Source organism: Myxine glutinosa, chromosome 1 (genome assembly GCF_964187855.1).
Source record: "Myxine glutinosa chromosome 1, kmMyxGlut1.1, whole genome shotgun sequence".
In the NCBI taxonomy this organism is placed as follows: domain Eukaryota; kingdom Metazoa; phylum Chordata; class Myxini; order Myxiniformes; family Myxinidae; genus Myxine; species Myxine glutinosa.
In genome coordinates this window covers 370,409,435-370,436,965 of record NC_136261.1, presented here as the reverse complement: position 1 = coordinate 370,436,965, position 27,531 = coordinate 370,409,435, and the positions used below count along the sequence as shown (strand labels likewise).

At 45.2% G+C, this 27,531-nt stretch overlaps 1 protein-coding gene across 1 annotated transcript in view; it reads right to left on the bottom strand.

Annotated features, from left to right (window-relative positions):
* Positions 1 to 27,531, bottom strand: part of LOC144889529 (tripartite motif-containing protein 14-like) — a 202,902-nt gene that overhangs the window by 14,478 nt on the left and 160,893 nt on the right. The gene's annotated exons all lie outside the window — the stretch shown is intronic.

The window sequence follows — 27,531 nt, the reverse complement described above, 5'->3', positions numbered from 1 at the left end:
ACCAACAATCCTCCCAGGCCTGCCCAACCTCATGATTGGTCCAATTTAGCAGAAATGCGTACATAATATATAGACGGTCCTGAAGACATTCGTTACATCGGCCAGAGGGTTAGACCGGCTCGGAAATGCAGGGTCACCATGCTGAGAATATTTTTAAAATGACGGAATAACACGATAACACAGTAATTGTGATGGCAAATATACGCAAAGAAATGACGACCGCTCATCATCGACGAGCTAACGAAACTTAGTCGAAATGAAATTCCATTTCAATGCGACTATTAGAACCAACAGCCAACAGAACCCTTCATTGTGAGGTGCTCGTTTCCACCTTGCTGGAGCTGAGTTACTCTGAACCGAATGGGCCTGTTTGTGTGTGTCCGTGTGTGTCAATGTGTGCGACGTTGGTTGTTATCTACACATGCGGCTTGCAGAGGTGCAACGGATTCCTGCCAGGTCGCGATATATCCACGTGTGTGTGTGTGTGCGTGTGCGTGCGTGCGCCATGTTCTTTGTGTACTTATGCTTGAGCGTTCTGATGTGGAATGTGATACAACCGAATGATCGTTGTGACCTCCTCAGTTCGTTCGGCTTTCAATGTTTTTGACAGACACCATCCTCAGGTGTGTAGAGAGAAGCTGAATAGGTCCTTCCATGGCATGGCTTTCCAAATGAACAAGAGACACAACGATAACATTGTAACAAAGTATATAACAATTAATAATTAATAATAATAATTCATTTATTTTGTATAGCGCTTTTCCAGAAGCCCAAAGGCGCTTTGACAGAGTGGAAAACATAATGCATAACAATACATGAAAACAACAATTGCAAAAAGACAAGAATCAAGAAAACAAACAGCAGCGATATACGGCATATATATAAGACAAGAATCAAAAAGACAAGACAAGAATCAATAGGGAAATATTTAAAGCAAAAGGAGGGAGAAGGAGAAGAGATAGTCAGGGGTTAAATGCTGTGGGTTGAATGTTGAATGCAGCGTTGAACAGGTGGGTCTTTAGTGATGTTTTGAATGTGGTGAGTGAGGAGGAGTCTCTGATGGTGTGAGGTAGTGAGTTCCAGAGGGTGGGAGCAGCGATGGAGAAGGCCCTGTCCCCCCAGGATCTGAATTTGGTCCGGATGGAGGGGGTCAGGAGGTTGGTACCGGCAGAGCGGAGGTTGCGGGTGGGAGTGTGTCTGGAGAGGAGGTCAGCCAGGTAGGATGGGGCCAGGTTATGGAGGGCTTTGTATGTCAAGAGGAGGATTTTGTACTGGATTCTCTGGGGGATGGGGAGCCAGTGAAGCTTGTAAAGGACGGGGGTGATGTGGTCACGGGTCCGGGAATGAGTGAGTAGACGGGCAGCGGAGTTCTGAATGTATTGGAGTTTATTGGTGATTTTTGAGGGTGAACCATAGAGGAGGCTATTGCAGTAGTCCAGACGGGAGGTGATGAAGGCGTGGATGAGGGTTTCTGCAGCCGTGGAGGAGAGGGATGAGCGGAGACGGGCAATGTTTTTCAGGTGAAAGAAGGCTGACTTTGTGATCTGTTTAGTGTATTTGTCGAAGGAAAGGGTTTGGTCAAAGATGACGCCAAGATTCCGGATGTGAGGGGAGGTGGATACTGGGATACCGTCGATGTTGAGGGCAAAGTTATGGGTGGATTTTGTGAGCGTTTTTGGGCCAATGATGATTATTTCAGATTTATCACAGTTAAGCTTGAGGAAGTTGATTTGAAGCCAGGATTTTATTTCAGTGATGCAGTTAATTGCAATTAATGATGCAATTAATACTAATAACATTAACACCAATAATAAGAGTACCATCATTTGGCAATAATAACGAACCAACAATCCTCCCAGGCCTGCCCAACTTCATGATTGGTCCAATTTAGCAGAAATGCGTACATAATATATAGACGGTCCTGAAGACATTCGTTACATCGGCCAGAAGGTTAGACCGGCTCGGAAATGCCTGGTCTCCATGCTGAGAATATTTTTAAAATGACGGAATAACACGATAACACAGTAATTGTGATGGCAAATATACGCAAAGAAATGACGACCGCTCATCATCGACGAGCTAACGAAACTTAGTCGAAATGAAATTCCATTTCAATGCGACTATTAGAACCGACAGCCAACAGAACCCTTCATTGTGAGGTCACCAATGGGCGTGACTGCACGACTGTGTGACGTCACAGAACAACAGTTCCTTATCGCATTTGAAACATTGCTTCAAGATGGCGAGCACGTGTTTCTTTCTCGTTGCTTCGCTTCGCTGTTTCATACTGCACTTCAACCTCGGTTACCTGGTACTACTTCAACACGTGAGCTTTGAACGAGTGGGAAGATTTGCGTGTACGTTTTAACTGGTTTGAAGGTGCGGTTGTGCACGGGTCCTGCACAGATGCTCGTTTCCACCTCGCTGGAGCTGAGTTACTCTGAACCGAATGGGCCTGTTTGTGTGTGTCCATGTGTGTCAATGTGTGCGACGTTGGTTGTTATCTACACATGCGGCTTGCAGAGGTGCAACGGATTCCTGCAAGGTCGCGATATATCCATGTGTGTGTGTGTGTGTGTGTGTGTATGTGTGTGTGTGTGTGTGTGTGTGTGTGTGTGTGCGTGCGTGCGCCATGTTCTTTGTGTGCTTATGCTTGAGCGTTCTGATGTGCAATGTGATACAACCGAATGATCGTTGTGACCTCCTCAGTTCGGTAGGCTTTCAATGTTTTTGACAGACACCATCCTCAGGTGTGTAGAGAGAAGCTGAATAGGTCCTTCCATGGCATGGCTTTCCAAATGAACAAGAGACACAACGATAACATTGTAACAAAGTATATAACAATTAATACAAATAACATTAACACCAATAATAAGAGTAACATCATTTGGCAATAATAACGAACCAACAATTCCCCCAGGCCTGCCCAACCTCATGATTGGTCCAATTTAGCAGAAATGCGTACATAATATATAGACGGTGCTGAAGACATTCGTTACATCGGCCAGTGGGTTAGACCGGCTCGGAAATGCCTGGTCACCATGCTGAGAATATTTTTAAAATGACGGAATAACACGATAACGCAGTAATTGTGATGGCAAATATACGCAAAGAAATGACGACCGCTCATCATCGACGAGCTAACGAAACTTAGTCGAAATGAAATTCCATTTCAATGCGACTATTAGAACCGACAGCCAACAGAACCCTTCATTGTGAGGTCACCAATGGGCGTGACTGCACGACTGTGTGACGTCACAGAACGACAGTTCCTTATCGCATTTGAAACATTGCTTCAAGATGGCGAGCACGTGTTTCTTTCTCGTTGCTTCGCTTCGCTGTTTCATACTGCACTTCAACCTCGGTTACCTGGTACTACTTCAACACGTGAGCTTTGAACGAGTGGGAAGATTTGCGTGTACGTTTTAACTGGTTTGAAGGTGCGGTTGTTCACAGGGACCTGCACAGCTGCTCATTTCCACCTCGCTGGAGCTGAGTTACTCTGAACCGAATGGGCCTGTTTGTGTGTGTCCGTGTGTGTCAATGTGTGCGACGTTGGTTGAAATCTACACATGCGGCTTGCAGAGGTGCAACGGATTCCTGCCAGGTCGCGATATATCCACGTGTGTGTGTGTGTGTGCGTGTGCGTGCGTGCGCCATGTTATTTGTGTACTTATGCTTGAGCGTTCTGATGTGGAATGTGATACAACCGAATGATCGTTGTGACCTCCTCAGTTCGTTCGGCTTTCAATGTTTTTGACAGACACCATCCTCAGGTGTGTAGAGAGAAGCTGAATAGGTCCTTCCATGGCATGGCTTTCCAAATGAACAAGAGACACAACGATAACATTGTAACAAAGTATATAACAATTAATACTAATAACATTAACACCAATAATAAGAGTAACATCATTTGGCAATAATAACGAACCAACAATCCTCCCAGGCCTGCCCAACTTCATGATTGGTCCAATTTAGCAGAAATGCGTACATAATATATAGACGGTCCTGAAGGCATTCGTTACATCGGCCAGAGGGTTAGACCGGCTCGGAAATGCCTGGTCTCCATGCTGAGAATATTTTTAAAATGACGGAATAACACGATAACACAGTAATTGTGATGGCAAATATACGCAAAGAAATGACGACCGCTCATCATCGACGAGCTAACGAAACTTAGTCGAAATGAAATTCCATTTCAATGCGACTATTAGAACCGACAGCCAACAGAACCCTTCATTGTGAGGTCACCAATGGGCGTGACTGCACGACTGTGTGACGTCACAGAACAACAGTTCCTTATCGCATTTGAAACATTGCTTCAAGATGGCGAGCACGTGTTTCTTTCTCGTTGCTTCCCTTCGCTGTTTCATACTGCACTTCAACCTCGGTTACCTGGTACTACTTCAACACGTGAGCTTTGAACGAGTGGGAAGATTTGCGTGTACGTTTTAACTGTGTTTTGAAGGTGCGGTTGTGCACGGGGACCTGCACAGCTGCTCGTTTCCACCTCGCTGGAGCGGAGTTACTCTGAACCGAATGGGCCTGTTTGTGTGTGTCCGTGTGTGTCAATGTGTGCGACGTTGGTTGTTATCTGCACATGCGGCTTGCAGAGGTGCAACGGATTCCTGCAAGGTCGCGATATATCCATGTGTGTGTGTGTGTGTATGTGTGTGTGTGTGTGTGTGTGTGTGTGTGTGTGTGTGTGTGTGTGTGTGTGTGTGTGTGTGTGTGCATGCGCCATGTTCTTTGTGTGCTTATACTTGAGCGTTCTGATGTGCAATGTGATACAACCGAATGATCGTTGTGACCTCCTCAGTTCGGTAGGCTTTCAATGTTTTTGACAGACACCATCCTCAGGTGTGTAGAGAGAAGCTGAATAGGTCCTTCCATGGCATGGCTTTCCAAATGAACAAGAGACACAACGATAACATTGTAACAAAGTATATAACAATTAATACAAATAACATTAACACCAATAATAAGAGTAACATCATTTGGCAATAATAACGAACCAACAATTCCCCCAGGCCTGCCCAACCTCATGATTGGTCCAATTTAGCAGAAATGCGTACATAATATATAGACGGTGCTGAAGACATTCGTTACATCGGCCAGAGGGTTAGACCGGCTCGGAAATGCCTGGTCACCATGCTGAGAATATTTTTAAAATGACGGAATAACACGATAACGCAGTAATTGTGATGGCAAATATACGCAAAGAAATGACGACCGCTCATCATCGACGAGCTAACGAAACTTAGTCGAAATGAAATTCCATTTCAATGCGACTATTAGAACCGACAGCCAACAGAACCCTTCATTGTGAGGTCACCAATGGGCGTGACTGCACGACTGTGTGACGTCACAGAACGACAGTTCCTTATCGCATTTGAAACATTGCTTCAAGATGGCGAGCACGTGTTTCTTTCTCGTTGCTTCGCTTCGCTGTTTCATACTGCACTTCAACCTCGGTTACCTGGTACTACTTCAACACGTGAGCTTTGAACGAGTGGGAAGATTTGCGTGTACGTTTTAACTGGTTTGAAGGTGCGGTTGTTCACAGGGACCTGCACAGCTGCTCATTTCCACCTCGCTGGAGCTGAGTTACTCTGAACCGAATGGGCCTGTTTGTGTGTATCCGTGTGTGTCAATGTGTGCGACGTTGGTTGAAATCTACACATGCGGCTTGCAGAGGTGCAACGGATTCCTGCCAGGTCGCGATATATCCACGTGTGTGTGTGTGTGCGTGTGCGTGCGTGCGCCATGTTATTTGTGTACTTATGCTTGAGCGTTCTGATGTGGAATGTGATACAACCGAATGATCGTTGTGACCTCCTCAGTTCGTTCGGCTTTCAATGTTTTTGACAGACACCATCCTCAGGTGTGTAGAGAGAAGCTGAATAGGTCCTTCCATGGCATGGCTTTCCAAATGAACAAGAGACACAACGATAACATTGTAACAAAGTATATAACAATTAATACTAATAACATTAACACCAATAATAAGAGTAACATCATTTGGCAATAATAACGAACCAACAATCCTCCCAGGCCTGCCCAACTTCATGATTGGTCCAATTTAGCAGAAATGCGTACATAATATATAGACGGTCCTGAAGGCATTCGTTACATCGGCCAGAGGGTTAGACCGGCTCGGAAATGCCTGGTCTCCATGCTGAGAATATTTTTAAAATGACGGAATAACACGATAACACAGTAATTGTGATGGCAAATATACGCAAAGAATGACGACCGCTCATCATCGACGAGCTAACGAAACTTAGTCGAAATGAAATTCCATTTCAATGCGACTATTAGAACCGACAGCCAACAGAACCCTTCATTGTGAGGTCACCAATGGGCGTGACTGCACGACTGTGTGACGTCACAGAACAACAGTTCCTTATCGCATTTGAAACATTGCTTCAAGATGGCGAGCACGTGTTTCTTTCTCGTTGCTTCGCTTCGCTGTTTCATACTGCACTTCAACCTCGGTTACCTGGTACTACTTCAACACGTGAGCTTTGAACGAGTGGGAAGATTTGCGTGTACGTTTTAACTGTGTTTTGAAGGTGCGGTTGTGCACGGGGACCTGCACAGCTGCTCGTTTCCACCTCGCTGGAGCGGAGTTACTCTGAACCGAATGGGCCTGTTTGTGTGTGTCCGTGTGTGTCAATGTGTGCGACGTTGGTTGTTATCTACACATGCGGCTTGCAGAGGTGCAACGGATTCCTGCAAGGTCGCGATATATCCATGTGTGTGTGTGTGTGTGTGTGTGTGTGTGTGTGTGTGTGTGTGTGTGCGCATGCGCCATGTTCTTTGTGTGCTTATACTTGAGCGTTCTGATGTGCAATGTGATACAACCGAATGATCGTTGTGACCTCCTCAGTTCGGTAGGCTTTCAATGTTTTTGACAGACACCATCCTCAGGTGTGTAGAGAGAAGCTGAATAGGTCCTTCCATGGCATGGCTTTCCAAATGAACAAGAGACACAACGATAACATTGTAACAAAGTATATAGCAATTAATGCAAATAACATTAACACCAATAATAAGAGTAACATCATTTGGCAATAATAACGAACCAACAATCCTCCCAGGCCTGCCCAACCTCATGATTGGTCCAATTTAGCAGAAATGCGTACATAATATATAGACGGTCCTGAAGACATTCGTTACATCGGCCAGAGGGTTAGACCGGCTCGGAAATGCCGGGTCACCATGCTGAGAATATTTTTAAAATGACGGAATAACACGATAACACAGTAATTGTGATGGCAAATATACGCAAAGAAATGACGACCGCTCATCATCGACGAGCTAACGAAACTTAGTCGAAATGAAATTCCATTTCAATGCGACTATTAGAACCAACAGCCAACAGAACCCTTCATTGTGAGGTGCTCGTTTCCACCTCGCTGGAGCTGAGTTACTCTGAACCGAATGGGCCTGTTTGTGTGTGTCCGTGTGTGTCAATGTGTGCGACGTTGGTTGTTATCTACACATGCGGCTTGCAGAGGTGCAACGGATTCCTGCCAGGTCGCGATATATCCACGTGTGTGTGTGTGTGCGTGTGCGTGCGTGCGCCATGTTCTTTGTGTACTTATGCTTGAGCGTTCTGATGTGGAATGTGATACAACCGAATGATCGTTGTGACCTCCTCAGTTCGTTCGGCTTTCAATGTTTTTGACAGACACCATCCTCAGGTGTGTAGAGAGAAGCTGAATAGGTCCTTCCATGGCATGGCTTTCCAAATGAACAAGAGACACAACGATAACATTGTAACAAAGTATATAACAATTAATACTAATAACATTAACACCAATAATAAGAGTACCATCATTTGGCAATAATAACGAACCAACAATCCTCCCAGGCCTGCCCAACTTCATGATTGGTCCAATTTAGCAGAAATGCGTACATAATATATAGACGGTCCTGAAGACATTCGTTACATCGGCCAGAAGGTTAGACCGGCTCGGAAATGCCTGGTCTCCATGCTGAGAATATTTTTAAAATGACGGAATAACACGATAACACAGTAATTGTGATGGCAAATATACGCAAAGAAATGACGACCGCTCATCATCGACGAGCTAACGAAACTTAGTCGAAATGAAATTCCATTTCAATGCGACTATTAGAACCGACAGCCAACAGAACCCTTCATTGTGAGGTCACCAATGGGCGTGACTGCACGACTGTGTGACGTCACAGAACAACAGTTCCTTATCGCATTTGAAACATTGCTTCAAGATGGCGAGCACGTGTTTCTTTCTCGTTGCTTCGCTTCGCTGTTTCATACTGCACTTCAACCTCGGTTACCTGGTACTACTTCAACACGTGAGCTTTGAACGAGTGGGAAGATTTGCGTGTACGTTTTAACTGGTTTGAAGGTGCGGTTGTGCACGGGTCCTGCACAGATGCTCGTTTCCACCTCGCTGGAGCTGAGTTACTCTGAACCGAATGGGCCTGTTTGTGTGTGTCCATGTGTGTCAATGTGTGCGACGTTGGTTGTTATCTACACATGCGGCTTGCAGAGGTGCAACGGATTCCTGCAAGGTCGCGATATATCCATGTGTGTGTGTGTGTGTGTGTATGTGTGTGTGTGTGTGTGTGTGTGTGTGTGTGTGTGTGCGTGCGTGCGCCATGTTCTTTGTGTGCTTATGCTTGAGCGTTCTGATGTGCAATGTGATACAACCGAATGATCGTTGTGACCTCCTCAGTTCGGTAGGCTTTCAATGTTTTTGACAGACACCATCCTCAGGTGTGTAGAGAGAAGCTGAATAGGTCCTTCCATGGCATGGCTTTCCAAATGAACAAGAGACACAACGATAACATTGTAACAAAGTATATAACAATTAATACAAATAACATTAACACCAATAATTAATAAGAGTAACATCATTTGGCAATAATAACGAACCAACAATCCTCCCAGGCCTGCCCAACCTCATGATTGGTCCAATTTAGCAGAAATGCGTTCATAATATATAGACGGTCCTGAAGACATTCGTTACATCGGCCAGAGGGTTAGACCGGCTCGGAAATGCCGGGTCACCATGCTGAGAATATTTTTAAAATGACGGAATAACACGATAACACAGTAATTGTGATGGCAAATATACGCAAAGAAATGACGACCGCTCATCATCGACGAGCTAACGAAACTTAGTCGAAATGAAATTCCATTTAAATGCGACTATTAGAACCAACAGCCAACAGAACCCTTCATTGTGAGGTCACCAATGGGCGTGACTGCACGACTGTGTGACGTCATAGAACGACAGTTCCTTATCGCATTTGAAACATTGCTTCAAGATGGCGAGCACGTGTTTCTTTCTCGTTGCTTCGCTTCGCTGTTTCATACTGCACTTCAACCTCGGTTACCTGGTACTACTTCAACACGTGAGCTTTGAATGAGTGGGAAGATTTGCGTGTACGTTTTAACTGGTTTGAAGGTGCGGTTGTGCACAGGGACCTGCACAGCTGCTCGTTTCCACCTCGCTGGAGCTGAGTTACTCTGAACCGAATGGGCCTGTTTGTGTGTGTCCGTGTGTGTCAATGTGTGCGACGTTGGTTGTTATCTACACATGCGGCTTGCAGAGGTGCAACGGATTCCTGCCACGTCGCGATATATCCACGTGTGTGTGTGTGTGCATGTGCGTGCTTGCGCCATGTTCTTTGTGTACTTATGCTTGAGCGTTCTGATGTGGAATGTGATACAACCGAATGATCGTTATGACCTCCTCAGTTCGTTAGGCTTTCAATGTTTTTGACAGACACCATCCTCAGGTGTGTAGAGAGAAGCTGAATAGGTCCTTCCATGGCATGGCTTTCCAAATGAACAAGAGACACAACGATAACATTGTAACAAAGTATATAACAATTAATACTAATAACATTAACACCAATAATAAGAGTAACATCAGTTGGCAATAATAACGAACCAACAATCCTCCCAGGCCTGCCCAACTTCATGATTGGTCCAATTTAGCAGAAATGCGTCCATAATATAGAGACGGTCCTGAAGACATTCGTTACATCGGCCAGAGGGTTAGACCGGCTCGGAAATGCCTGGTCACCATGTTGAGAATATTTTAAAAATGACGGAATAACACGATAACACAGCAATTGTGATGGCAAATATACGCAAAGAAATGACGACCGCTCATCATCGACGAGCTAACGAAACTTAGTCGAAATGAAATTCCATTTCAATGCGACTATTAGAACCGACAGCCAACAGAACCCTTCATTGTGAGGTCACCAATGGGCGTGACTGCACGACTGTGTGACGTCACAGAACGACAGTTCCTTATCGCATTTGAAACATTGCTTCAAGATGGCGAGCACGTGTTTCTTTCTCGTTGCTTCGCTTCGCTGTTTCATACTGCACTTCAACCTCGGTTACCTGGTACTACTTCAACACGTGAGCTTTGAACGAGTGGGAAGATTTGCGTGTACGTTTTAACTGGTTTGAAGGTGCGGTTGTGCACGGGGACCTGCACAGATGCTCGTTTCCACCTCGCTGGAGCTGAGTTACTCTGAACCGAATGGGCCTGTTTGTGTGTGTGTCCGTGTGTGTCAATGAGTGCGACGTTGGTTGTTATCTACACATGCGGCTTGCAGAGGTGCACCGGATTCCTGCCAGGTCGCGATATATCCACGTGTGTGTGTGTGTGTGTGTGTGTGTGTGTGTGTGTGTGTGTTTGTGTGTTTGCGTGCGTGAGCCATGTTCTTTGTGTACTTATGCTTGAGCGTTCTGATGTGGAATGTGATACAACCGAATGATCGTTGTGACACTCCTCAGTTCGTTAGGCTTTCAATGTTTTTGACAGACACCATCCTCAGGTGTGTAGAGAGAAGCTGAATCGGTCCTTCCATGGCATGGCTTTCCAAATGAACAAGAGACACAACGATAACATTGTAACAAAGTATATAACAATTAATACTAATAACATTAACACCAATAATTAGAGTAACATCATTTGGCAATAATAACGAACCAACAATCCTCCCAGGCCTGCCCAACCTCATGATTGGTCCAATTTAGCAGAAATGCGTACATAATATATAGACGGTCCTGAAGACATTCGTTCCATCTGCCAGAGGGTTAGACCGGCTCGGAAATGCCTGGTCACCATGCTGAGAATATTTTTAAAATGACGGAATAACACGATAACCCAGTAATTGTGATGGCAAATATATGCAAAGAAATGACGACCGCTCATCATCGACGAGCTAACGAAACTTAGTCGAAATGAAATTCCATTTCAATGCGACTATTAGAACCGACAGCCAACAGAACCCTTCATTGTGAGGTCACCAATGGGCGTGACTGCACGACTGTGTGACGTCACAGAACAACAGTTCCTTATCGCATTTGAAACATTGCTTCAAGATGGCGAGCACGTGTTTCTTTCTCGTTGCTTCGCTTCGCTGTTTCATACTGCACTTCAACCTCGGTTACCTGGTACTACTTCAACACGTGAGCTTTGAACGAGTGGGAAGATTTGCGTGTACGTTTTAACTGGTTTGAAGGTGCGGTTGTGCACGGGGACCTGCACAGCTGCTCGTTTCTACCTCGCTGGAGCTGAGTTACTCTGAACCGAATGGGCCTGTTTGTGTGTGTCCGTGTGTGTCAATGTGTGCGACGTTGGTTGTTAACTTATCTACACATGCGGCTTGCAGAGGTGCAACGGATTCCTGCCAGGTCGCGATATATCCACGTGTGTGTGTGTGTGTGTGTGTGTGTTTGTGTGTGTGTGTGTGTGTGTGTGTGTGTGTTTGTGTGTGTGTGTGTTTGTGTGTTTGCGTGCGTGCGCCATGTTCTTTATGTACTTATGCTTGAGCGTTCTGATGTGGAATGTGATTCAACCGAATGATCGTTGTGACCTCCTCAGTTCGTTAGGCTTTCAATGTTTTTGACAGACACCATCCTCAGGTGTGTAGAGAGAAGCTGAATAGGTCCTTCCATGGCATGGCTTTCCAAATGGACAAGAGACACAACGATAACATTGTAACAAAGTATATAACAATTAATACAAATAACATTAACACCAATTATAAGAGTAACATTATTTGGCAATAATAACGAACCAACAATCCTCCCAGGCCTGCCCAACCTCATGATTGGTCCAATTTAGCAGAAATGCGTACATAATATATAGTCGGTCCTGAAGACATTCGTTACATCGGCCAGAGGGTTAGACCGGCTCGGAAATGCCTGGTCACCATGCTGAGAATATTTTTAAAATGACGGAATCACACGATAACACAGTAATTGTGATGGCAAATATACGCAAAGAAATGACGACCGCTCATCATCGACGAGCTAACGAAACTTAGTCGAAATGAAATTCCATTTCAATGCGACTATTAGAACCGACAGCCAACAGAACCCTTCATTGTGAGGTCACCAATGGGCGTGACTGCACGACTGTGTGACGTCACAGAACGACAGTTCCTTATCGCATTTGAAACATTGCTTCAAGATGGCGAGCACGTGTTTCTTTCTCGTTGCTTCGCTTCACTGTTTCATACTGCACTTCAACCTCGGTTACCTGGTACTACTTCAACACGTGAGCTTTGAACGAGTGGGAAGATTTGCGTGTACGTTTTAACTGTGTTTTGAAGGTGCGGTTGTGCACGGGGACCTGCACAGCTGCTCGTTTCCACCTCGCTGGAGCTGAGTTACTCTGAACCGAATGGGCCTGTTTGTGTGTGTCCGTGTGTGTCAATGTGTGCGACGTTGGTTGTTATCTACACATGCGGCTTGCAGAGGTGCAACGGATTCCTGCCAGGTCGCGATATATCCACGTGTGTGTGTGTGTGTGCGTGTGCGTGCTTGCGCCATGTTCTTTGTGTACTTATGCTTGAGCGTTCTGATGTGGAATGTGATACAACCGAATGATCGTTGTGACCTCCTCAGTTCGTTAGGCTTTCAATGTTTTTGACAGACACCATCCTCAGGTGTGTAGAGAGAAGCTGAATAGGTCCTTCCATGGCATGGCTTTCCAAATGAACAAGAGACACAACGATAACATTGTAACAAAGTATATAACAATTAATACTAATAACATTAACACCAATAATAAGAGTAACATCATTTGGCAATAATAACGAACCAACAATCCTCCCAGGCCTGCCCAACTTCATGATTGGTCCAATTTAGCAGAAATGCGTCCATAATATAGAGACGGTCCTGAAGACATTCGTTACATCGGCCAGAGGGTTAGACCGGCTCGGAAATGCCTGGTCACCATGCTGAGAATATTTTAAAAATGACGGAATAACACGATAACACAGTAATTGTGATGGCAAATATACGCAAAGAAATGACGACCGCTCATCATCGACGAGCTAACGAAACTTAGTCGAAATGAAATTCCATTTCAATGCGACGATTAGAACCGACAGCCAACAGAACCCTTCATTGTGAGGTCACCAATGGGCGTGACTGCACGACTGTGTGACGTCACAGAACGACAGGTCCTTATCGCATTTGAAACATTGCTTCAAGATGGCGAGCACGTGTTTCTTTCTCATTGCTTCGCTTCGCTGTTTCATACTGCACTTCAACCTCGGTTACCTGGTACTACTTCAACACGTGAGCTTTGAACGAGTGGGAAGATTTGCGTGTACGTTTTACCTGGTTTGAAGGTGCGGTTCGACAACCTTCCATGTGCACGGGGACATGCACAGCTGCTCGTTTCCACCTCGCTGGAGCTGAGTGACTCTGAACCGAATGGGCCTGTTTGTGTGTGTCCGTGTGTGTCAATGTGTGCGACGTTGGTTGTTATCTACACATGCGGCTTGCAGAGGTGCAAAGGATTCCTGCCAGGTCGCGATATATCCACGTGTGTGTATGTGCGTGTGCGTGCGTTCGCCATGTTCTTTGTGTACTTATGCTTGAGCGTTCTGATGTGGAATGTGATACAACCGAATGATCGTTGTGACCTCCTCAGTTCGTTTGGCTTTCAATGTTTTTGACAGACACCATCCTTAGGTGTGTAGAGAGAAGCTGAATAGGTCCTTCCATGGCATGGCTTTCCAAATGAACAAGAGACACAACGATAACATTGTAACAAAGTATATAACAATTAATACTAATAACATTGACACCAATTATAAGAGTAACATCATTTGGCAATAATAACGAACCAACAATCCTCCCAGGCCTGCCCAACCTCATGATTGGTCCAATTTAGCAGAAATGCGTACATAATGTATAGTCGGTCCTGAAGACATTCGTTACATCGGCCAGAGGGTTAGACCGGCTCGGAAATGCCTGGTCACCATGCTGAGAATATTTTTAAAATGACGGAATAACACGATAACACAGTAATTGTGATGGCAAATATACGCAAAGAAATGACGACCGCTCATCATCGACGAGCTAACGAAACTTAGTCGAAATGAAATTCCATTTCAATGCGACTATTAGAACCGACAGCCAACAGAACCCTTCATTGTGAGGTCACCAATGGGCGTGACTGCACGACTGTGTGACGTCACAGAACGACAGTTCCTTATCGCATTTGAAACATTGCTTCAAGATGGCGAGCACGTGTTTCTTTCTCGTTGCTTCGGTTCACTGTTTCATACTGCACTTCAACCTCGGTTACCTGGTACTACTTCAACACGTGAGCTTTGAACGAGTGGGAAGATTTGCGTGTACGTTTTAACTGTGTTTTGAAGGTGCGGTTGTGCATGGGGACCTGCACAGCTGCTCGTTTCCACCTCGCTGGAGCTGAGTTACTCTGAACCGAATGGGCCTGTTTGTGTGTGTCCGTGTGTGTCAATGTGTGCGACGTTGGTTGTTATCTACACATGCGGCTTGCAGAGGTGCAACGGATTCCTGCAAGGTCGCGATATATCCATGTGTGTGTGTGTGTATGTGTGTGTGTGTGTGTGTGTGTGTGTGTGTGTGTGTGTGTGCGTGCGTGAGCCATGTTCTTTGTGTACTTATGCTTGAGCGTTCTGATGTGGAATGTGATACAACCGAATGATCGTTGTGACACTCCTCAGTTCGTTAGGCTTTCAATGTTTTTGACAGACACCATCCTCAGGTGTGTAGATAGAAGCTGAATCGGTCCTTCCATGGCATGGCTTTCCAAATGAACAAGAGACACAACGATAACATTGTAACAAAGTATATAACAATTAATACTAATAACATTAACACCAATAATAAGAGTAACATCATTTGGCAATAATAACGAACCAACAATCCTCCCAGGCCTGCCCAACCTCATGATTGGTCCAATTTAGCAGAAATGCGTACATAATATATAGACGGTCCTGAAGACATTCGTTCCATCGGCCAGAGGGTTAGACCGGCTCGGAAATGCCTGGTCACCATGCTGAGAATATTTTTAAAATGACGGAATAACAGGATAACCCAGTAATTGTGATGGCAAATATATGCAAAGAAATGACGACCGCTCATCATCGACGAGCTAACGAAACTTAGTCGAAATGAAATTCCATTTCAATGCGACTATTAGAACCGACAGCCAACAGAACCCTTCATTGTGAGGTCACCAATGGGCGTGACTGCACGACTGTGTGACGTCACAGAACAACAGTTCCTTATCGCATTTGAAACATTGCTTCAAGATGGCGAGCACGTGTTTCTTTCTCGTTGCTTCGCTTCGCTGTTTCATACTGCACTTCAACCTCGGTTACCTGGTACTACTTCAACACGTGAGCTTTGAACGAGTGGGAAGATTTGCGTGTACGTTTTAACTGGTTTGAAGGTGCGGTTGTGCACGGGGACCTGCACAGGTGCTCGTTTCTACCTCGCTGGAGCTGAGTTACTCTGAACCGAATGGGCCTGTTTGTGTGTGTCCGTGTGTGTCAATGTGTGCGACGTTGGTTGTTATCTACACATGCGGCTTGCAGAGGTGCAACGGATTCCTGCCAGGTCGCGATATATCCACGTGTGTGTGTGTGTGTGTGTGTGTGTGTGTGTGTGTGTGTGTGTGTGTGTGTGTGTGTGTGTGTGAGTGCGCCATGTTCTTTATGTACTTATGCTTGAGCGTTCTGATGTGGAATGTGATACAACCGAATGATCGTTGTGACCTCCTCAGTTCGTTAGGCTTTCAATGTTTTTGACAGACACCATCCTCAGGTGTGTAGAGAGAAGCTGAATAGGTCCTTCCATGGCATGGCTTTCCAAATGAACAAGAGACACAACGATAACATTGTACCAAAGTATATAACAATTTATACAAATAACATTAACACCAATTATAAGAGTAACATCATTTGGCAATAATAACGAACCAACAATCCTCCCAGGCCTGCCCAACCTCATTATTGGTCCAATTTAGCAGAAATGCGTACATAATATATAGACGGTCCTGAAGACATTCGTTACATCGGCCAGAAGGTTAGACCGGCTCGGAAATGCCTGGTCTCCATGCTGAGAATATTTTTAAAATGACGGAATAACACGATAACACAGTAATTGTGATGGCAAATATACGCAAAGAAATGACGACCGCTCATCATCGACGAGCTAACGAAACTTAGTCGAAATGAAATTCCATTTCAATGCGACTATTAGAACCGACAGCCAACAGAACCCTTCATTGTGAGGTCACCAATGGGCGTGACTGCACGACTGTGTGACGTCACAGAACAACAGTTCCTTATCGCATTTGAAACATTGCTTCAAGATGGCGAGCACGTGTTTCTTTCTCGTTGCTTCGCTTCGCTGTTTCATACTGCACTTCAACCTCGGTTACCTGGTACTACTTCAACACGTGAGCTTTGAACGAGTGGGAAGATTTGCGTGTACGTTTTAACTGGTTTGAAGGTGCGGTTGTGCACGGGTCCTGCACAGATGCTCGTTTCCACCTCGCTGGAGCTGAGTTACTCTGAACCGAATGGGCCTGTTTGTGTGTGTCCATGTGTGTCAATGTGTGCGACGTTGGTTGTTATCTACACATGCGGCTTGCAGAGGTGCAACGGATTCCTGCCATGTCGCGATATATCCACGTGTGTGTGTGTGTGTGTGTGTGTGTGTGTGTGTGTGTGTGTTTGTGTGTTTGCGTGCGTGAGCCATGTCCTTTGTGTACTTATGCTTGAGCATTCTGATGTGGAATGTGATACAACAGAATGATCGTTGTGACACTCCTCAGTTCGTTAGGCTTTCAATGTTTTTGACAGACACCATCCTTAGGTGTGTAGAGAGAAGCTGAATCGGTCCTTCCATGGCATGGCTTTCCAAATGAACAAGAGACACAACGATAACATTGTAACAAAGTATATAACAATTAATACAAATAACATTAACAACAATAATAAGAGTAACATCATTTGGCAATAATAACGAACCAACAATCCTCCCAGGCCTGCCCAACCTCATGATTGGTCCAATTTAGCAGAAATGCGTAGATAATATATAGACGATCCTGAAGACATTCGTTACATCGGCCAGAGGGTTAGACCGGCTCGGAAATGCCTGGTGACCATGCTGAGAATATTTTAAAAATGACGGAATAACACGATAACATGGTAATTGTGATGGCAAATATACGCAAAGAAATGACGACCGCTCATCATCGACGAGCTAACGAAACTTAGTCGAAATGAAATTCCATTTCAATGCGACTATTAGAACCGACAGCCAACAGAACCCTTCATTGTGAGGTCACCAATGGGCGTGACTGCACGACTGTGTGACGTCACAGAACGACAGTTCCTTATCGCATTTGAAACATTGCTTCAAGATGGCGAGCACGTGTTTCTTTCTCGTTGCTTCGCTTCGCTGTTTCATACTGCACTTCAACCTCGGTTACCTGGTACTACTTCAACACGTGAGCTTTGAACGAGTGGGAAGATTTGCGTGTACGTTTTAACTGGTTTGAAGGTGCCGTTGTTCACAGGGACCTGCACAGCTGCTCGTTTCCACCTCGCTGGAGCTGAGTTACTCTGAACCGAATGGGCCTGTTTGTGTGTGTCCGTGTGTGTCAATGTGTGCGACGTTAGTTGTTATCTACACATGCGGCTTGCAGAGGTGCAACGGATTCCTGCAAGGTCGTGATATATCCATGTGTGTGTGTGTGTGTGTGTATGTGTGTGTGTGTGTGTGTGTGTGTGTGTGTGTGTGTGTGTGTGTGTGTGCGTGCGTGCGCCATGTTCTTTGTGTGCTTATGCTTGAGCGTTCTGATGTGCAATGTGATACAACCGAATGATCGTTGTGACCTCCTCAGTTCGGTAGGCTTTCAATGTTTTTGACAGACACCATCCTCAGGTGTGTAGAGAGAAGCTGAATAGGTCCTTCCATGGCATGGCTTTCCAAATGAACAAGAGACACAACGATAACATTGTAACAAAGTATATAACAATTAATACAAATAACATTAACACCAATAATTAATAAGAGTAACATCATTTGGCAATAATAACGAACCAACAATCCTCCCAGGCCTGCCCAACCTCATGATTGGTCCAATTTAGCAGAAATGCGTTCATAATATATAGACGGTCCTGAAGACATTCGTTACATCGGCCAGAGGGTGAGACCGGCTCGGAAATGCCGGGTCACCATGCTGAGAATATTTTTAAAATGACGGAATAACACGATAACACAGTAATTGTGATGGCAAATATACGCAAAGAAATGACGACCGCTCATCATCGACGAGCTAACGAAACTTAGTCGAAATGAAATTCCATTTCAATGCGACTATTAGAACCAACAGCCAACAGAACCCTTCATTGTGAGGTCACCAATGGGCGTGACTGCACGACTGTGTGACGTCACAGAACGACAGTTCCTTATCGCATTTGAAACATTGCTTCAAGATGGCGAGCACGTGTTTCTTTCTCGTTGCTTCGCTTCGCTGTTTCATACTGCACTTCAACCTAGGTTACCTGGTACTACTTCAACACGTGAGCTTTGAATGAGTGGGAAGATTTGCGTGTACGTTTTAACTGGTTTGAAGGTGCGGTTGTGCACAGGGACCTGCACAGCTGCTCGTTTCCACCTCGCTGGAGCTGAGTTACTCTGAACCGAATGGGCCTGTTTGTGTGTGTCCGTGTGTGTCAATGTGTGCGACGTTGGTTGTTATCTACACATGCGGCTTGCAGAGGTGCAACGGATTCCTGCCACGTCGCGATATATCCACGTGTGTGTGTGTGTGCATGTGCGTGCTTGCGCCATGTTCTTTGTGTACTTATGCTTGAGCGTTCTGATGTGGAATGTGATACAACCGAATGATCGTTATGACCTCCTCAGTTCGTTAGGCTTTCAATGTTTTTGACAGACACCATCCTCAGGTGTGTAGAGAGAAGCTGAATAGGTCCTTCCATGGCATGGCTTTCCAAATGAACAAGAGACACAACGATAACATTGTAACAAAGTATATAACAATTAATACTAATAACATTAACACCAATAATAAGAGTAACATCAGTTGGCAATAATAACGAACCAACAATCCTCCCAGGCCTGCCCAACTTCATGATTGGTCCAATTTAGCAGAAATGCGTCCATAATATAGAGACGGTCCTGAAGACATTCGTTACATCGGCCAGAGGGTTAGACCGGCTCGGAAATGCCTGGTCACCATGTTGAGAATATTTTAAAAATGACGGAATAACACGATAACACAGCAATTGTGATGGCAAATATACGCAAAGAAATGACGACCGCTCATCATCGACGAGCGAACGAAACTTAGTCGAAATGAAATTCCATTTCAATGCGACTATTAGAACCGACAGCCAACAGAACCCTTCATTGTGAGGTCACCAATGGGCGTGACTGCACGACTGTGTGACGTCACAGAACGACAGTTCCTTATCGCATTTGAAACATTGCTTCAAGATGGCGAGCACGTGTTTCTTTCTCGTTGCTTCGCTTCGCTGTTTCATACTGCACTTCAACCTCGGTTACCTGGTACTACTTCAACACGTGAGCTTTGAACGAGTGGGAAGATTTGCGTGTACGTTTTAACTGGTTTGAAGGTGCGGTTGTGCACGGGGACCTGCACAGATGCTCGTTTCCACCTCGCTGGAGCTGAGTTACTCTGAACCGAATGGGCCTGTTTGTGTGTGTGTCCGTGTGTGTCAATGAGTGCGACGTTGGTTGTTATCTACACATGCGGCTTGCAGAGGTGCACCGGATTCCTGCCAGGTCGCGATATATCCACGTGTGTGTGTGTGTGTGTGTGTGTGTGTGTGTGTGTGTGTTTGTGTGTTTGCGTGCGTGAGCCATGTTCTTTGTGTACTTATGCTTGAGCGTTCTGATGTGGAATGTGATACAACCGAATGATCGTTGTGACACTCCTCAGTTCGTTAGGCTTTCAATGTTTTTGACAGACACCATCCTCAGGTGTGTAGAGAGAAGCTGAATCGGTCCTTCCATGGCATGGCTTTCCAAATGAACAAGAGACACAACGATAACATTGTAACAAAGTATATAACAATTAATACTAATAACATTAACACCAATAATAAGAGTAACATCATTTGGCAATAATAACGAACCAACAATCCTCCCAGGCCTGCCCAACCTCATGATTGGTCCAATTTAGCAGAAATGCGTACATAATATATAGACGGTCCTGAAGACATTCGTTCCATCTGCCAGAGGGTTAGACCGGCTCGGAAATGCCTGGTCACCATGCTGAGAATATTTTTAAAATGACGGAATAACACGATAACCCAGTAATTGTGATGGCAAATATATGCAAAGAAATGACGACCGCTCATCATCGACGAGCTAACGAAACTTAGTCGAAATGAAATTCCATTTCAATGCGACTATTAGAACCGACAGCCAACAGAACCCTTCATTGTGAGGTCACCAATGGGCGTGACTGCACGACTGTGTGACGTCACAGAACAACAGTTCCTTATCGCATTTGAAACATTGCTTCAAGATGGCGAGCACGTGTTTCTTTCTCGTTGCTTCGCTTCGCTGTTTCATACTGCACTTCAACCTCGGTTACCTGGTACTACTTCAACACGTGAGCTTTGAACGAGTGGGAAGATTTGCGTGTACGTTTTAACTGGTTTGAAGGTGCGGTTGTGCACGGGGACCTGCACAGCTGCTCGTTTCTACCTCGCTGGAGCTGAGTTACTCTGAACCGAATGGGCCTGTTTGTGTGTGTCCGTGTGTGTCAATGTGTGCGACGTTGGTTGTTATCTACACATGCGGCTTGCAGAGGTGCAACGGATTCCTGCCAGGTCGCGATATATCCACGTGTGTGTGTGTGTGTGTGTGTGTTTGTGTGTGTGTGTGTGTGTGTGTGTGTTTGTGTGTGTGTGTGTTTGTGTGTTTGCGTGCGTGCGCCATGTTCTTTATGTACTTATGCTTGAGCGTTCTGATGTGGAATGTGATTCAACCGAATGATCGTTGTGACCTCCTCAGTTCGTTAGGCTTTCAATGTTTTTGACAGACACCATCCTCAGGTGTGTAGAGAGAAGCTGAATAGGTCCTTCCATGGCATGGCTTTCCAAATGGACAAGAGACACAACGATAACATTGTAACAAAGTATATAACAATTAATACAAATAACATTAACACCAATTATAAGAGTAACATCATTTGGCAATAATAACGAACCAACAATCCTCCCAGGCCTGCCCAACCTCATGATTGGTCCAATTTAGCAGAAATGCGTACATAATATATAGTCGGTCCTGAAGACATTCGTTACATCGGCCAGAGGGTTAGACCAGCTCGGAAATGCCTGGTCACCATGCTGAGAATATTTTTAAAATGACGGAATAACACGATAACACAGTAATTGTGATGGCAAATATACGCAAAGAAATGACGACCGCTCATCATCGACGAGCTAACGAAACTTAGTCGAAATGAAATTCCATTTCAATGCGACTATTAGAACCGACAGCCAACAGAACCCTTCATTGTGAGGTCACCAATGGGCGTGACTGCACGACTGTGTGACGTCACAGAACGACAGTTCCTTATCGCATTTGAAACATTGCTTCAAGATGGCGAGCACGTGTTTCTTTCTCGTTGCTTCGCTTCACTGTTTCATACTGCACTTCAACCTCGGTTACCTGGTACTACTTCAACACGTGAGCTTTGAACGAGTGGGAAGATTTGCGTGTACGTTTTAACTGTGTTTTGAAGGTGCGGTTGTGCACGGGGACCTGCACAGCTGCTCGTTTCCACCTCGCTGGAGCTGAGTTACTCTGAACCGAATGGGCCTGTTTGTGTGTGTCCGTGTGTGTCAATGTGTGCGACGTTAGTTGTTATCTACACATGCGGCTTGCAGAGGTGCAACGGATTCCTGCAAGGTCGCGATATATCCATGTGTGTGTGTGTGTGTGTATGTGTGTGTGTGTGTGTGTGTGTGTGTGTGTGTGTGTGTGTGTGTGTGCGTGCGTGCGCCATGTTCTTTGTGTGCTTATGCTTGAGCGTTCTGATGTGCAATGTGATACAACCGAATGATCGTTGTGACCTCCTCAGTTCGGTAGGCTTTCAATGTTTTTGACAGACACCATCCTCAGGTGTGTAGAGAGAAGCTGAATAGGTCCTTCCATGGCATGGCTTTCCAAATGAACAAGAGACACAACGATAACATTGTAACAAAGTATATAACAATTAATACAAATAACATTAACACCAATAATTAATAAGAGTAACATCATTTGGCAATAATAACGAACCAACAATCCTCCCAGGCCTGCCCAACCTCATGATTGGTCCAATTTAGCAGAAATGCGTTCATAATATATAGACGGTCCTGAAGACATTCGTTACATCGGCCAGAGGGTGAGACCGGCTCGGAAATGCCGGGTCACCATGCTGAGAATATTTTTAAAATGACGGAATAACACGATAACACAGTAATTGTGATGGCAAATATACGCAAAGAAATGACGACCGCTCATCATCGACGAGCTAACGAAACTTAGTCGAAATGAAATTCCATTTCAATGCGACTATTAGAACCAACAGCCAACAGAACCCTTCATTGTGAGGTCACCAATGGGCGTGACTGCACGACTGTGTGACGTCACAGAACGACAGTTCCTTATCGCATTTGAAACATTGCTTCAAGATGGCGAGCACGTGTTTCTTTCTCGTTGCTTCGCTTCGCTGTTTCATACTGCACTTCAACCTAGGTTACCTGGTACTACTTCAACACGTGAGCTTTGAATGAGTGGGAAGATTTGCGTGTACGTTTTAACTGGTTTGAAGGTGCGGTTGTGCACAGGGACCTGCACAGCTGCTCGTTTCCACCTCGCTGGAGCTGAGTTACTCTGAACCGAATGGGCCTGTTTGTGTGTGTCCGTGTGTGTCAATGTGTGCGACGTTGGTTGTTATCTACACATGCGGCTTGCAGAGGTGCAACGGATTCCTGCCACGTCGCGATATATCCACGTGTGTGTGTGTGTGCATGTGCGTGCTTGCGCCATGTTCTTTGTGTACTTATGCTTGAGCGTTCTGATGTGGAATGTGATACAACCGAATGATCGTTATGACCTCCTCAGTTCGTTAGGCTTTCAATGTTTTTGACAGACACCATCCTCAGGTGTGTAGAGAGAAGCTGAATAGGTCCTTCCATGGCATGGCTTTCCAAATGAACAAGAGACACAACGATAACATTGTAACAAAGTATATAACAATTAATACTAATAACATTAACACCAATAATAAGAGTAACATCAGTTGGCAATAATAACGAACCAACAATCCTCCCAGGCCTGCCCAACTTCATGATTGGTCCAATTTAGCAGAAATGCGTCCATAATATAGAGACGGTCCTGAAGACATTCGTTACATCGGCCAGAGGGTTAGACCGGCTCGGAAATGCCTGGTCACCATGTTGAGAATATTTTAAAAATGACGGAATAACACGATAACACAGCAATTGTGATGGCAAATATACGCAAAGAAATGACGACCGCTCATCATCGACGAGCTAACGAAACTTAGTCGAAATGAAATTCCATTTCAATGCGACTATTAGAACCGACAGCCAACAGAACCCTTCATTGTGAGGTCACCAATGGGCGTGACTGCACGACTGTGTGACGTCACAGAACGACAGTTCCTTATCGCATTTGAAACATTGCTTCAAGATGGCGAGCACGTGTTTCTTTCTCGTTGCTTCGCTTCGCTGTTTCATACTGCACTTCAACCTCGGTTACCTGGTACTACTTCAACACGTGAGCTTTGAACGAGTGGGAAGATTTGCGTGTACGTTTTAACTGGTTTGAAGGTGCGGTTGTGCACGGGGACCTGCACAGATGCTCGTTTCCACCTCGCTGGAGCTGAGTTACTCTGAACCGAATGGGCCTGTTTGTGTGTGTGTCCGTGTGTGTCAATGAGTGCGACGTTGGTTGTTATCTACACATGCGGCTTGCAGAGGTGCACCGGATTCCTGCCAGGTCGCGATATATCCACGTGTGTGTGTGTGTGTGTGTGTGTGTGTGTGTGTGTGTTTGTGTGTTTGCGTGCGTGAGCCATGTTCTTTGTGTACTTATGCTTGAGCGTTCTGATGTGGAATGTGATACAACCGAATGATCGTTGTGACACTCCTCAGTTCGTTAGGCTTTCAATGTTTTTGACAGACACCATCCTCAGGTGTGTAGAGAGAAGCTGAATCGGTCCTTCCATGGCATGGCTTTCCAAATGAACAAGAGACACAACGATAACATTGTAACAAAGTATATAACAATTAATACTAATAACATTAACACCAATAATAAGAGTAACATCATTTGGCAATAATAACGAACCAACAATCCTCCCAGGCCTGCCCAACCTCATGATTGGTCCAATTTAGCAGAAATGCGTACATAATATATAGACGGTCCTGAAGACATTCGTTCCATCTGCCAGAGGGTTAGACCGGCTCGGAAATGCCTGGTCACCATGCTGAGAATATTTTTAAAATGACGGAATAACACGATAACCCAGTAATTGTGATGGCAAATATATGCAAAGAAATGACGACCGCTCATCATCGACGAGCTAACGAAACTTAGTCGAAATGAAATTCCATTTCAATGCGACTATTAGAACCGACAGCCAACAGAACCCTTCATTGTGAGGTCACCAATGGGCGTGACTGCACGACTGTGTGACGTCACAGAACAACAGTTCCTTATCGCATTTGAAACATTGCTTCAAGATGGCGAGCACGTGTTTCTTTCTCGTTGCTTCGCTTCGCTGTTTCATACTGCACTTCAACCTCGGTTACCTGGTACTACTTCAACACGTGAGCTTTGAACGAGTGGGAAGATTTGCGTGTACGTTTTAACTGGTTTGAAGGTGCGGTTGTGCACGGGGACCTGCACAGCTGCTCGTTTCTACCTCGCTGGAGCTGAGTTACTCTGAACCGAATGGGCCTGTTTGTGTGTGTCCGTGTGTGTCAATGTGTGCGACGTTGGTTGTTATCTACACATGCGGCTTGCAGAGGTGCAACGGATTCCTGCCAGGTCGCGATATATCCACGTGTGTGTGTGTGTGTGCGTGTGCGTGCTTGCGCCATGTTCTTTGTGTACTTATGCTTGAGCGTTCTGATGTGGAATGTGATACAACCGAATGATCGATGTGACCTCCTCAGTTCGTTAGGCTTTCAATGTTTTTGACAGACACCATCCTCAGGTGTGTAGAGAGAAGCTGAATAGGTCCTTCCATGGCATGGCTTTCCAAATGAACAAGAGACACAACGATAACATTGTAACAAAGTATATAACAATTAATACTAATAACATTAACACCAATAATAAGAGTAACATCATTTGGCAATAATAACGAACCAACAATCCTCCCAGGCCTGCCCAACTTCATGATTGGTCCAATTTAGCAGAAATGCGTCCATAATATAGAGACGGTCCTGAAGACATTCGTTACATCGGCCAGAGGGTTAGACCGGCTCGGAAATGCCTGGTCACCATGCTGAGAATATTTTAAAAATGACGGAATAACACGATAACACAGTAATTGTGATGGCAAATATACGCAAAGAAATGACGACCGCTCATCATCGACGAGCTAACGAAACTTAGTCGAAATGAAATTCCATTTCAATGCGACGATTAGAACCGACAGCCAACAGAACCCTTCATTGTGAGGTCACCAATGGGCGTGACTGCACGACTGTGTGACGTCACAGAACGACAGGTCCTTATCGCATTTGAAACATTGCTTCAAGATGGCGAGCACGTGTTTCTTTCTCGTTGCTTCGCTTCGCTGTTTCATACTGCACTTCAACCTCGGTTACCTGGTACTACTTCAACACGTGAGCTTTGAACGAGTGGGAAGATTTGCGTGTACGTTTTACCTGGTTTGAAGGTGCGGTTCGACAACCTTCCATGTGCACGGGGACATGCACAGCTGCTCGTTTCCACCTCGCTGGAGCTGAGTGACTCTGAACCGAATGGGCCTGTTTGTGTGTGTCCGTGTGTGTCAATGTGTGCGACGTTGGTTGTTATCTACACATGCGGCTTGCAGAGGTGCAAAGGATTCCTGCCAGGTCGCGATATATCCACGTGTGTGTATGTGCGTGTGCGTGCGTTCGCCATGTTCTTTGTGTACTTATGCTTGAGCGTTCTGATGTGGAATGTGATACAACCGAATGATCGTTGTGACCTCCTCAGTTCGTTTGGCTTTCAATGTTTTTGACAGACACAATCATCAGGTGTGTAGAGAGAAGCTGAATAGGTCCTTCCATGGCATGGCTTTCCAAATGAACAAGAGACACAACGATAACATTGTAACAAAGTATATAACAATTAATACTAATAACATTAACACCAATTATAAGAGTAACATCATTTGGCAATAATAACGAACCAACAATCCTCCCAGGCCTGCCCAACCTCATGATTGGTCCAATTTAGCAGAAATGCGTACATAATGTATAGTCGGTCCTGAAGACATTCGTTACATCGGCCAGAGGGTTAGACCGGCTCGGAAATGCCTGGTCACCATGCTGAGAATATTTTTAAAATGACGGAATAACACGATAACACAGTAATTGTGATGGCAAATATACGCAAAGAAATGACGACCGCTCATCATCGACGAGCTAACGAAACTTAGTCGAAATGAAATTCCATTTCAATGCGACTATTAGAACCGACAGCCAACAGAACCCTTCATTGTGAGGTCACCAATGGGCGTGACTGCACGACTGTGTGACGTCACAGAACGACAGTTCCTTATCGCATTTGAAACATTGCTTCAAGATGGCGAGCACGTGTTTCTTTCTCGTTGCTTCGGTTCACTGTTTCATACTGCACTTCAACCTCGGTTACCTGGTACTACTTCAACACGTGAGCTTTGAACGAGTGGGAAGATTTGCGTGTACGTTTTAACTGTGTTTTGAAGGTGCGGTTGTGCACGGGGACCTGCACAGCTGCTCGTTTCCACCTCGCTGGAGCTGAGTTACTCTGAACCGAATGGGCCTGTTTGTGTGTGTCCGTGTGTGTCAATGTGTGCGACGTTGGTTGTTATCTACACATGCGGCTTGCAGAGGTGCAACGGATTCCTGCAAGGTCGCGATATATCCATG